Genomic DNA, 12,067 nt, shown 5'->3' on the forward strand with positions numbered 1-12,067 from the left:
ATGGAAATATAAAATTGTCATTTACATTTATGGAAAGTTACAAGTTCTTTCTATTCCGTTTCTGTTAAGTAGCCTACGTTGGCTAAGCTGCTTTACATTCATTTTGTGGTCAAAACCTAATTTAATGCTTTATAGGCCTAGGTCGGTGCAGACATAAAATATTTTATCCATTAGGCTAAAACTTCAATGAAATGCACAGCTAAAATATCAGAAAATTAATAACTGGTGAACGACAAGAAGTTCAATAAAAATATTGTTTATTGCTTATTTCTCCTATTACTCCGTTTGTGTGGCTTGAGGCGGGACACGTCTCCTCGTTGCCCGATTCGCTGCCAGGTTGAACCACCTGATTGCGTGCTTGGTGACCTCTGTGTCCGTGGCTGACCGTGTCACTGTGTTTTTCCTCACAGCACCTGTAATCAAACAGACAGATATGATTATGGTATGTGGCATCCAAAGCCAAGTATGCTTACACAATACAATATGAGATAGGTATTAAGGAGATTAAATAAAAAAAGAAACATGACTATAAATTATTATAAAGTTATAAACAGGGTTGCGGTGGTTAAAATAAGAGGTGGGTAAACTATGAATTTGTGACCAGGGTAAGGTTTGCCAACACCTTTCGCTATCGGATGTTTAAAAAAGACATCCAAAATGTTCAAACAATATCAGTGGTATTAAATGGTTTTTGATCAGAGCACAATTGTATGTGGATAAATCAGTATTTTAAGTTTGGTAGGGTCCTACATAGATTCTATTTGGAGGTAAACTCTTAACAGATGGATAAACTCTATTTCTGTCATTTGAGCGGTGGGTAAACTCCATTTACTTGCGTTTAGTCTCTATTACAGCCCTGGTTAACATTACGTCAGTTAGCAGATGCTTTTATCCAAAGCAACTTTACATTCAAGCTATATGTTGCAGCAGAGACCTTAGTGTTAGATTAACCATTCCAAAAGCAACACAATTAAAATACAACTCACATGGTCATTTACAAACCACACAACTGCATTCCATCAGTGTTTATTATTATTATGGAGAGCCAAGACAAATGTACGCGAGCGAAGCTATCACAACCACCAGGCAGCCAATACATTTGCGTGCATTTACTTCGATAACATGACAATCCACTGTGATTCCAACCCCCAAATTTCGACCGTAGTTGCGCTCTTACGCACAAATACAGGTATGCCACTGTCCTGCCCAAGACTGTGCCGGAAATTAGCATCTCCACGAGGGAGATTGTCACTCACTGACAGAATCTAACCACTGGGAAAAGGCGGATCAGGACAGGCCTGTTCAGGGCTGTTCAATAGAACATTTGCAATAATCATGGACAATCAATAAACCTAAAGGCAAGATTCATATTAAGTAAGAAAACTCACCACGCTCTGTCGAGCTGGACCATTTGACGGTTCCTTTAAAAACATTTCAAATGCCTCCACTGCCTCCAATTGTTCCAGGGGAAACTGGATATTGTCCGGCATCTCAACATCTGGCCCCAGGGTGCTGTTCGCTGGTCTTGTTGCTGTTTAATGGTCTCCAGCAGGCTAAGGATGTGGACCTCAGCCACTGTTGACACACAAGAAATATAGCTAAAATGTAGTGGATAAAATATATCACGTTTCAGTGTTTATCCTCATTACTCATAATACTAACCTTAGTTATTGACAATAGTTAATGACAAAAGTTATGAAAATATGTGATGGTTGTGGGATGTTTTTCCAAAATCTGTGGCACAGAATGCCTCTATGGATTTGTCAGTTAGTGCTCACCAGAGCAGGGAATGGTATCGGTCATTCCTCCCCCTCGCCATGTTGGTCTGTAGGCCAGGCTTGAAGAGGGCGCCTCTGTTCGCCTCATGTTGAGGGCCGGTGCGGGAGGTGGAGGGAGTTGAGGAGGGACTGCCGTTCCTGGCCCATAGTGAGTTGGGTGGTGTGAGAGAGTGGGAATTATTTTTAATTAAATGGTAGTCATCTGTTAACCATGACTTATAATACACTTTGGGGCCTTCCAATTCACTAATATTTCAGAAATCAGTCCCTACCTTGAGTAACTCTCCTCATGTTAAATACAGGTGCAGGGAGTTGAGGTGGTGAAGGGTGTTGGGGTCCGGCCCCATGGTCAGGTGCTAAGGGAGAGAGATTGCTATTAAATGGTTGTGATCTGTTAACCAATGGTATGCTGCGAGCTACAGGGCCAAACAATGGCAAACAAAAAAATCTTTGGTTATGGGGAACATGAATTTGTATGTTTCAACATTTTGGTATGAACTACCTATTTCAACCCCATGAATGGATTGCCAGTGAAAAACAATTAATCTAGACGGGGCCCCTTTACCTAGACAGTTTCCTCCAGGTTGAGGAGTAGTGACTCTGCTGCATGGCACTCAGTGAGATGGTGGAGCTGGAGGAATGGATACAAGGAGAGGGGAATATCTTTAGCACTAACAAGGTAAACCATATCTATATTATGATTTTGTTATTTTGATGTTAAGAGATTATTCCTTACTCTGCCAGTGTAATTGGTTTGGGCTTGAGGCTCCAACTGATACACCAGCAGAATTTTCTGGCTCTTCTTCACTCTCAGAGTCCCCAAAACGATGGCTGTTAAGTAACCATATCATTTTGGTTATTGCAATCCCAAAATTGCCAAATATACATATAATACATATAGTATTTTTGAATGCTACAGGAAATAACCTTCCTATTACTGTAGAAACATAACAAAAACAAGACCGAACCGACTTACATTGGCTTCCTGAATCATTTCTCTGGCAGCTATCCCTCCTGCTCTGCCTCAGACTGTAGCTCAGAGGCGTTGCAGCCGGTCTGATATTGATTCATTAGCCTGATGGCGTCTTTGTAGTTGTCTAAAATGAAATATGTTAAAAGGAACATGAGTTTCAAATTAGCTGTAGAGCTGCACAGAATATTATTATTGATGATAATTGTTAGTATCATTATTATTCTTTATTTAACCACGTTGGTCTCGTTGAGAACACAATATCTCTTACAAGAGAGACCTGGCCAAGAATAGCATCAACAGATATAAATTGAACATTTTAAAAATTGCAAGGCAAAGACAATTTCATGTGCATTTTCAGAAAATAAAAGGGTTTGTTATTCCAAGCATAAGGAAAAGCAACCATGAAATTATTTTTAAACAATAATTTTATGAATTGGCATACCACAAGTTCTGACGACCTTTACGTCATATCTTGGCCAGTTTGGCTCATGCTTCTCCTCGTTAGCAGCTGCCCGTTTCACACGTTCAGCTGGGCCAGTACACCATCACGTCATCATACCAGTCAACTGGCACAAAAGCAATGTCCTCGCTTGCCTGAAATTCAATTAGATGAAAAGGCATCCTTAATGTAGAAAGAAAGAAAAAGGGTATTTATTCATCATCAAAAAAGGAATAACATGGACTAAAGCATGCACAAGTATAGGCCTACAATGTATACAAATAAGCAAGTTAGATGGGCTGAAAGTAGATGGGCTGAAAGAGGTTGGACAGCCTTGTGCTGTCCAACCTCAAAACCAACACTGACCCTCTACTACACTCACTGCAGTTTGCCTACAGAGCCAACAGGTCTGTGAATTATGCGCTCAACATGGCTCTTCACCTAATCATCCAGTGTCGGGACTCACTAGGAACCTACGCCAGAATCCTCTTTGTGGACTTCAGTTCCGCATTCAACACCATAATTTCCGCTTTGCACCAAGACGAGCTCTCCTAACTGTGAGTAACCGAGACCACAGGCAGGTGGATCACAGCCTTCCTGCTAACAGGAGGCAGCACGTGAGGCTGGGGAAGCACTTGTCTGACCCCCTGACCATCAGCACCGGCACCCCTGAAGGCATCCTGTGCCCTATATTCTTCTTCCTTCTGATGAAGATGAGTCTGTATAAAGGTGGGAGATTGACCACCTTGTGTCCGGGGGCAGTCAGAACAACTTGCAGCTCAACCCCTATGGACAGTGGCGATGTTAGTGGACTTCAGGAGAAACCCAGCTTTCCCGCCCATCACCTCCATATTCAACCTGCTTCAAATAGACCAACATAGTCCCTGTACCGAAGAAACCTTCCATCACCTGCCTGAACTACCACCCTGTACCACTGCCGATTTTGCAGGTTTTCCTACTTACAAAGCATGTAGAGGTCTGTCATTTTTATCATAGGTACACTTCAACTGTGAGAGATGGAATCTAATTTTAAATAATTAATTTGCATTTTATTGCATGACATAAGTATTTGATCACCTACCAACCAGTAAGAATTCCGGCTCTCACAGACCTGTTAGTTTTTCTTTAAGAAGCCCTCCTGTTCTCCACTCATTACCTGTATTAACTGCACCTGTTTGAACTCGTTACCTATATAAAAGACACCTGTCCACACACTCAATCAAATAGACTCCAACCTCTCCACAATGGCCAAGACCAGAGATATGTGTAAGGATATCAGGGATAAAATTGTAGACATGCACAAGGCAGGGATGGGCTACAAGACAATAGGCAAGCAGCTTGGTGAGAAGGCAACAACTGGTGGCACAATTATTAGAAAATGGAAGAAGTTCAAGATGACGGTCAATCTCCCTCAGTCTGGGGCTCCATGCAAGATCTCACCTCGTGGGGCATGAATGATCATGAGGAAGGTGAGGGATCAGCCCAGAACTACATGGCAGGACCTGGTCAATGGCCGGAAGAGAGCTGGGACCACAGTATCAAAGAACCATTAGTAATACACTATGCCGTCATGGATTAAAATCCTGCAGCGCACGCAAGGTCCCCCTGCTAAAGCCAGCGCAATGAACTTCTGGATGATCCAGAGGAGGAATGGGAGAAGGTCATGTGGTCTGATGAGACAGAAATAGAGCTTTTTGGTCTAAACATCATGGTACCCATACTCCTCATGGTGGCGCTGTAGCACTCAGTCGAAAATGGAAGAAGTGAATCTCAGATCTCATGAACCAAATGTCGTAGAGACATGCAACCAAGTTCCAGATATACCCCTTCTCATGCTGACCAAAAAAGTCTCGGAGTCTTTCAAATTCGCCCCTTGGATTTTCCTTCATTTTGAATTTGGTGAAAAACTTGTTAACGACATCTCCTCCGAGACCGCTGAACGGATTTGCATGCCGTTTGGTGTGAAGGACCTTTGAACCATTATCTTTAAAAGTTATATAAGGAAAGTTGATATCTCAAATATTAAGGCCGAAATCAGCGAATGAAAATGAGCTGGGTGGGATTATTAGGAACACCATACTAATACTGTGTTTGACCCCCTTTTGCCTTCATAACTGCCTATATTCTACGTGGCATTGATTCAACAAGGTGCTAAAAGCATTCTTTAGAAATGTTGGCCCATATTGATAGGATAGCATCTTGCAGTTGATGGAGATTTGTGGGATGCACATCCAGGGCACGAAGCTCCTGTTCCACCACATCCCAAAGATGCTCTATTGGGTTGAGATCTGGTGACTGTGGGGGCCATTTCAGTACAGTGAACTCATTGTCATGTTCAAGAAACCAATTTGAAATGATTCGAGCTCTGTGACATGGTGCATTATCCTGCTGGAAGTAACCATCAGAGGATGGGTACATGGTGGTCATAAAGGGATGGACATGGTCAGAAACAATGCTCAGGTAGGCCGTGGCATTTAAACGATGCCCAATTGGCACTAAGGGGCCTAAAGTGTGCCAAGAAAACATCCCCCACACCATTACACCACCACCACCAGCCTGCACAGTGGTAACAAGGCATGATGGATCCATGTTCTCATTCTGTTTACGCCAAATTCAGACTCTACCATCTGAATGTCTCAACAGAAATCGAGACTCATCAGACCAGGCAACATTCTTCCAGTCTGTCCAATTTTGGTGAGCTCGTGCAAATTGTAGCCTCTTTTTCCTATTTGTAGTGGAGATGAGTGGTACCCGGTGGGGTCTTCTGCTGTTGTAGCCCATCCGCCTCAAGGTTGTGCGTGTTGTGGCTTCACAAATGCTTTGCTGCATACCTCGGTTGTAACGAGTGGTTATTTCAGTCAAAGTTGCTCTTCTATCAGCTTGAATCAGTCGGCCCATTGTCCTCTGACCTCTAGCATCAACAAGGCATTTTCGCCCACAGGACTGCTGCATACTGGATGTTTTTCCCTTTTTTGTAAACCCTAGAAATGGTTGTGCGTGAAAATCCCAGTAACTGAACAGATTATGAAATACTCAGACCGGCCCGTCTGGCACCAACAACCATGCCATGCTCAAAATTGCTTAAATCACCTTTCTTTCCCATTCTGACATTCAGTTTGGAGTTCAGGAGATTGTCTTGACCAGGGCCACACCCCTAAATGCATTGAAGCAACTGCCATGTGATTGGTTGATTAGATAATTGCATTAATGAGAAATTGAACAGGTGTTCCTAATAATCCTTAAGGTGAGTGTATATCCCCTCTTTAATACCATGATTCTCATATGTTTAGGAGAAGAATTGTTTTATGTGACCCTTATATACTATAATTGTTTTCCACAGACACAAATCAGCCATGGAGTGATTGGAGTCATTGTTTTCGTTATAAGTAGGATGTATAGCTATTAGCTATATAGTCTTTGTGCAAGACTGCTCTTTAGTTCCGTTAATACATTTTATTTTGTCCACGTTATTTCAGCTGAGGTAAAAGTTGCATTCTGCTGTTTAAATAGTGTAATGATTAATGACAGTCTGCCACATAGAAAACCAGGGATTGAAACCTGCCAACGACAACAATATTCATCCCTCCTAATTGGCTGAACTAGGATTGCCTGTTTCCTTTTCTGGTTTTTAGGTCTTTTTGTTTTGTTTTGATATCCTCTCCTTCAATTGGACATCCTGACTACTAACGGCATTTTTAAATAGCAAAACATTTCTCAAGTGAGAGCATGCAGTGAGATGCTTTCTGTTCCCCTCTTGGCCCCCTGAAACGCTGCTCGCAGATTTAATAAGTTTTGCTTCTGATGTATGAAATACTTTTGTCATGCAATAAAATGCTAATTAATTACTTAAAAATCATACAATGTGATTTTCTGGAGTACCTATGATAAACATTACAGACTTCTACATGCTTTGTAAGTGGGAAAACCTGCAAAATCGGCAGTGTATCAAACACTTGTTCTCCCCACTGTACACAAACAACCCTCAACAGGACAAATCTATAACCCCTCCCCAAATATACATATACACGCGATCCTCAACTGGATGAATCTACAACCCCTCCCCACATACATACACACTCAACTGGACAATTCTTGCACCTTACATATTTTTCAGTATATTTTTTAGTAATTTATTAATGCTCAGTCTACTGCTTTTATGCTCAGTCAACTGTTCTTATTTGTTCTTATTTCTTTTATAGAAAATTGCTGCAATAATGGACCAGAACAAATTCCTAGTTTGTTAAGAAACTTACTTGGCAATAAAACTCATTCTGATATACAGTAGGTAAGCTATGCTGAAATTCCCCTTAAATTTGGGAGATGACCAGGGCCGTGCACATACCTTTCGAGAGGCATGTGCTAAAACTGAAAAAAATTGCAGGACTGACAATGTGTCAGAAATGCGTTGTGCACATAATTAAGATGGACAATGCATGCCCGTCAGTGTGCATGATGTACTTCATGAAAACAGACGGAAAAACAACTGGAAAGGGAACACATGTAGTGAGTGTGTCACACCTGCTCTGCCTCCACTCCTGCACTTGAGCCACCCGGTCTACTAACTGTGATTGGCCAAAGGCCCCAGTTCAGCAATCCTCACACATCCTCACAGCTGAAAAAAAACGCCTCTCATCATCCCATCCTATACTTGTCTGTTCTACCAATTACGCAGAACTGGTTTCTGCTGCCTTATCACTGAATGTATACCTACCCCTTTATTAGGGGACCAAATAACGTAGGTACGGTACCCTATTGTTTTTGTTGGTTTTATTATTATTCTCCCCAGTCTTTGTCGCTTGTTATCCATTTCCCTAGTGAGAGCTGTGTGTTTTTTTACCTTGTGCATTTAGCTTTGTTTTATTATAAAATCTGTTTGCCTATAGTTGCTGTTTTATTCTACACTTTTTATGTTGACGGATAAAAAAATAAAAAAAATATATATATATATATATAATCCATCAGATGCAATAGATATGAAATGAAATAGATTCTAATCATTATACAATGTAGGCTACAAAACGTTGTCACCAGTTACAGAAACAATTAGGGTAACAGCAAGGTGTTCATTAATTCCTACAATAATTTGTGGAAAAGGTTCCACTGCCAGCTGACTGCACCCTCCAGGGAGAGTCATGTCATCATGGATATGGTGGTGGATGGGTGGAGTTACTTCCTGACTTGTTCCTGGTTGGTAATGTGGTAATCAATCACCAACATTCTTTTGTGACAAAACTATCAGTCCAAAATTGGATGGAATCTCGTCAAACCTCAGATTTGGATATATGTGGAAAAAAATTTGTCAAACTATGTCACCACTTACTGCTTTAAACAGATAGTATCCTGTAGCTTTCTTAATGGGTTTAAGTTTTATATAGCCCACATAGAGCAAAAGTGTTGTGCCAAAACACCTAATTGCAGCAACACAAAAATATAATAATGATGACCCTGTGAGTCATCAGACAATGTTTGTGTGGTAACAGTGAAACACATTGTGAAACACTACTATACACAATACCTGTATTCTGCATTAAGACAGTTTTAACTCTTTATAGGTTTCTATAGTTCAGTTAGTTAGACTACAGTTTTTGAGCATGCAATCATCATTCGAAAACGCAGTCATGCAGTCATGCAGAACACTAGGCAAGCTGTCATATATATGAATATATATCAACCAATTACCATATGTTGTAAATCAATAGTTGTGTTGTTTGTAGATATTAGGGTGATGGATATCTTTAATCTGTAAACTAGTGATAATTTGTTTTTTAATTACATCTACATTTGGGATGGAAAACAATTAGTAACAATTAAAATAGTAACACGTTTTGAAACTATGAATACCATTGAGTAAGGTATATTTTATTAATTAGACTGCATCCTTGGGCAATGTACATGCATGGCTTCAAGGATAAGATAGTAAGTCAATAACCAATGAGGTCATTTTGCTTTTCATTAATGTTTTTTGAGACCACTGTTCACTGCAAGATTGCTGTTTACAGTTAAAAAGTCTAGGGAATTTGAATGAGTCCAGTAGATCCATCTTATCACTACAGTATATCTCTTCTCAATGAATAAGGTATGGTTTCATAACAGTTACCTTGAACTGTAGACTCTTGGTAATGGGAGTAGAGTGTAACAGGTTATCTCTCTCCATGAAACCAACCACCTGAACAAAAAACTCCCTGGCAACTTGACAAGGGACACATGACAAATTGATAGGATATCTTTATTGAACCTCACCAGTAATCAGAAGGCTAATAAGCAACCGGTGCGTACAAAATATCTGAAGTGCTTTAATTAATAGACTCACTTAATTTTCTCTCAAGTCTTTTTGATTGGTTTGAGATTGTGTGCTCAGTAACTTTTGGAAAATACCATTGTCATGTTTATTGTTTTTATTTGCTGTCGAGTGTTGTCAGTGTAAATATGTGCTAACATAATTACAAAAATAACTTTATTGGGAACCATATTGGAATAAATCATGTTGAGACCTGTGTCAAATGTCTACCAGATCAGTTGACACTGTTACATTCATTATTTCGGACTGATAACTGATCCCACTAATCTGCCACCTCAATAGTTTTAGGTTTTCTTTATGTTCATTTCTAGATAAGGGATTTACACACATTCCAAGAACTCTAAGGAAAATGTCCATGCTACTCCCATTCATGGTTCTTATCATCATACAGGTGAGGCCAAGGACGAGACATTGCCTTGGTGTCACGGCAATGCATGAGTCAAAGCAAAAACAAGGTGTGCAAAGCAGCAGATATAGTGAGGGAAAAAAATATTTCATCCCCTGCAGATTTTGTAAGTTTGCCCACTGACAAAAAATTATTAGTCTATAATTTTAATGGTATTTGAACAGTGAGAGACAGAATAACAACAAAAAAATCCAGAAAAACGCATGTCAAAAATTGTATAAATTGATTTGCATTTTAATGAGTGAAATAAGTATTTGACCCCTCTGCAAAACATGACTTAGTGCTTGGTGGCAAAACCCTTGTTGGCAATCACAGAGGTTAGACGTTTCTTGTAGTTGGCCATCAAGTTTGCATACATCTCAGGAGGGATTTTGTACCACTCCTCTTTGCAGATCTTTTCAAAGTCATTAAGGTTTCAAGGCTGACGTTTGGCAACTCGAACCTTATGCTCCCTCCACAGATTTTCTATGGGATTAAGGTCTGGAGACTGGCTAAGCCACTCCAGGACCTTAATGTGCTTCTTCTTGAGGCACTCCTTTGTAGCCTTGGCCATGTGTTGTGGGGCATTGTCATGCTGGAATATCCATCCATGACCCATTTTCAATGCCTTGGCTGAGGGAAGGAGGTTCTCATCCAAGATTTGACGGTACATGGCCCTGTCCATTGTCCCTTTGTTGCGGTAAAGTTGTCCTTTCCCCTTAGCAGAAAAACACCCCCAAAGCATATTGTTTCCACCTCCATATTTGACGGTAGGGATTGTGTTCATGGGATAATAGGCAGCATTCCTCGTCCTCCAAACATGGCGAGTTGAGTTGATGCCAAAGAGCTCGATTTTGGTCTCATCTGACCACAACATTTTCACCCAGTTCTCCTCTGAATCATTCAGATGTTCATTGACAAACTTCAGATGGGCCTGTACATTCTGCTTTCTTGAGCAGGGGGACCTTGAGGCCGCTGCAAGATTTCAGGCCTTTACAGCGTAGCATGTTACCAATTGTTTTCTTGGTGACTATGGTCCCAGCTGCTTTGAGATCATTAACAATATCCTCCTGTGTAGTTCTGGGCTGATTCCTCACCGTTCTCATGATCATTGCAACTCCACGAGGTGAGATCTTGCATGGAGCCCCAGACCAAGGGTTTGACAGTTCTTTTGTGTTTCTTCTATTTAACTGTTGTCACCTTCTCACCAAGCTGCTTGGCGATGGTCTTGTAGCCCATTCTAGCCTTGTGTAGGTCTACAATCTTGTCACAACCTTGGACAGCTCTTCGGTCCTGGCCATGGTGGAGAGTTTGGAATCTGGTTGACTGATTGCTTATATTACATAATATTACATAATTAAATAATGTGTTGGATCATAAACAACTAAAGGACTATAAATGCACCACATCTTAGACGTGTATGGGGTGACCTGTGTTTGTATTCACAGTGTTAAAAATTTAAATGTTGAATTGTTCACATTACCCTTCCATAGCACCGTACTTGTACCAGTATTTCTAAAAGAAATTGGTCAGAATACTAGGAACAATTAGTTCCTAGTGCAGCTAAGCAAATCTAAAACTCTAATGGAATGCTAACAGTGCCTTTGTCAAAAATGTATTATTTTTCAAGCTGTGTTCTGTGTCATTGCATCACACAACCCAAAAGCAAAACTACATGTCAATGATCAATTCAACATAACTTGAACATAATGTTTAGGTTTTCAGAACCATAATTATATTTGCACAGTATACATCATACTTGACAAAAAACATACACTCAGGGTTGGGGCTTGTGAATATTTTTTTTTAATCAGATCCAATGCCGAATATCCAGTAGGGGTGAGAACAAGTGGTCGAATTGTTGACTTTTCGACCGGGAAGTTAATACAATTTTCGAAAGTTACAACAAATCTATACCACCAATGAAAATTTTTGAAGCGCAAGTAAAAGACAAAATATACATTCAACCTTAGACCAGGCCACACATGGATTCCTTTTGGGCTGGTGGGTGGATCCTTACAAATATAAATTGTCATTTATACTTTTAAAAAAAAAAGTTATTTTCAAGTTTTTAGATGAGTAGAAGAAGAGAGCATGAGAGAAAAAAAATAGTAAATGGTAAGAGAAGGGCAGAGGAAAAGGAGAGAGCAGATGAAGTACATAGTGCAACAGTCAGATTCCAGAAGTAAAAATT

The 12,067-nt window shown here is 40.3% G+C and overlaps 1 long non-coding RNA gene across 2 annotated transcripts in view; it reads right to left on the minus strand.

The window, feature by feature from the left end:
• Positions 1 to 248: 248 nt before the first annotated feature.
• LOC109615624 overlaps positions 249 to 12,067 on the minus strand; it is a 51,885-nt gene continuing 40,066 nt past the window's right edge. Inside the window, exons 7-14 of one of the 2 annotated variants that reach the window (XR_003777742.2) lie at positions 3,194 to 3,345; positions 2,755 to 2,875; positions 2,515 to 2,609; positions 2,344 to 2,409; positions 2,051 to 2,134; positions 1,779 to 1,916; positions 1,389 to 1,575; positions 249 to 413 (exon numbers count right to left, since the gene is read on the minus strand). This is a non-coding gene — a long non-coding RNA (uncharacterized LOC109615624). The remainder of the gene's footprint in view (positions 414 to 1,388; positions 1,576 to 1,778; positions 1,917 to 2,050; positions 2,135 to 2,343; positions 2,410 to 2,514; positions 2,610 to 2,754; positions 2,876 to 3,193; positions 3,346 to 12,067) is intronic. The other variant, XR_004575111.1, reaches the window with a different exon arrangement.

This window comes from Esox lucius, chromosome 3 (genome assembly GCF_011004845.1).
Source record: "Esox lucius isolate fEsoLuc1 chromosome 3, fEsoLuc1.pri, whole genome shotgun sequence".
NCBI classification, from domain to species: domain Eukaryota; kingdom Metazoa; phylum Chordata; class Actinopteri; order Esociformes; family Esocidae; genus Esox; species Esox lucius.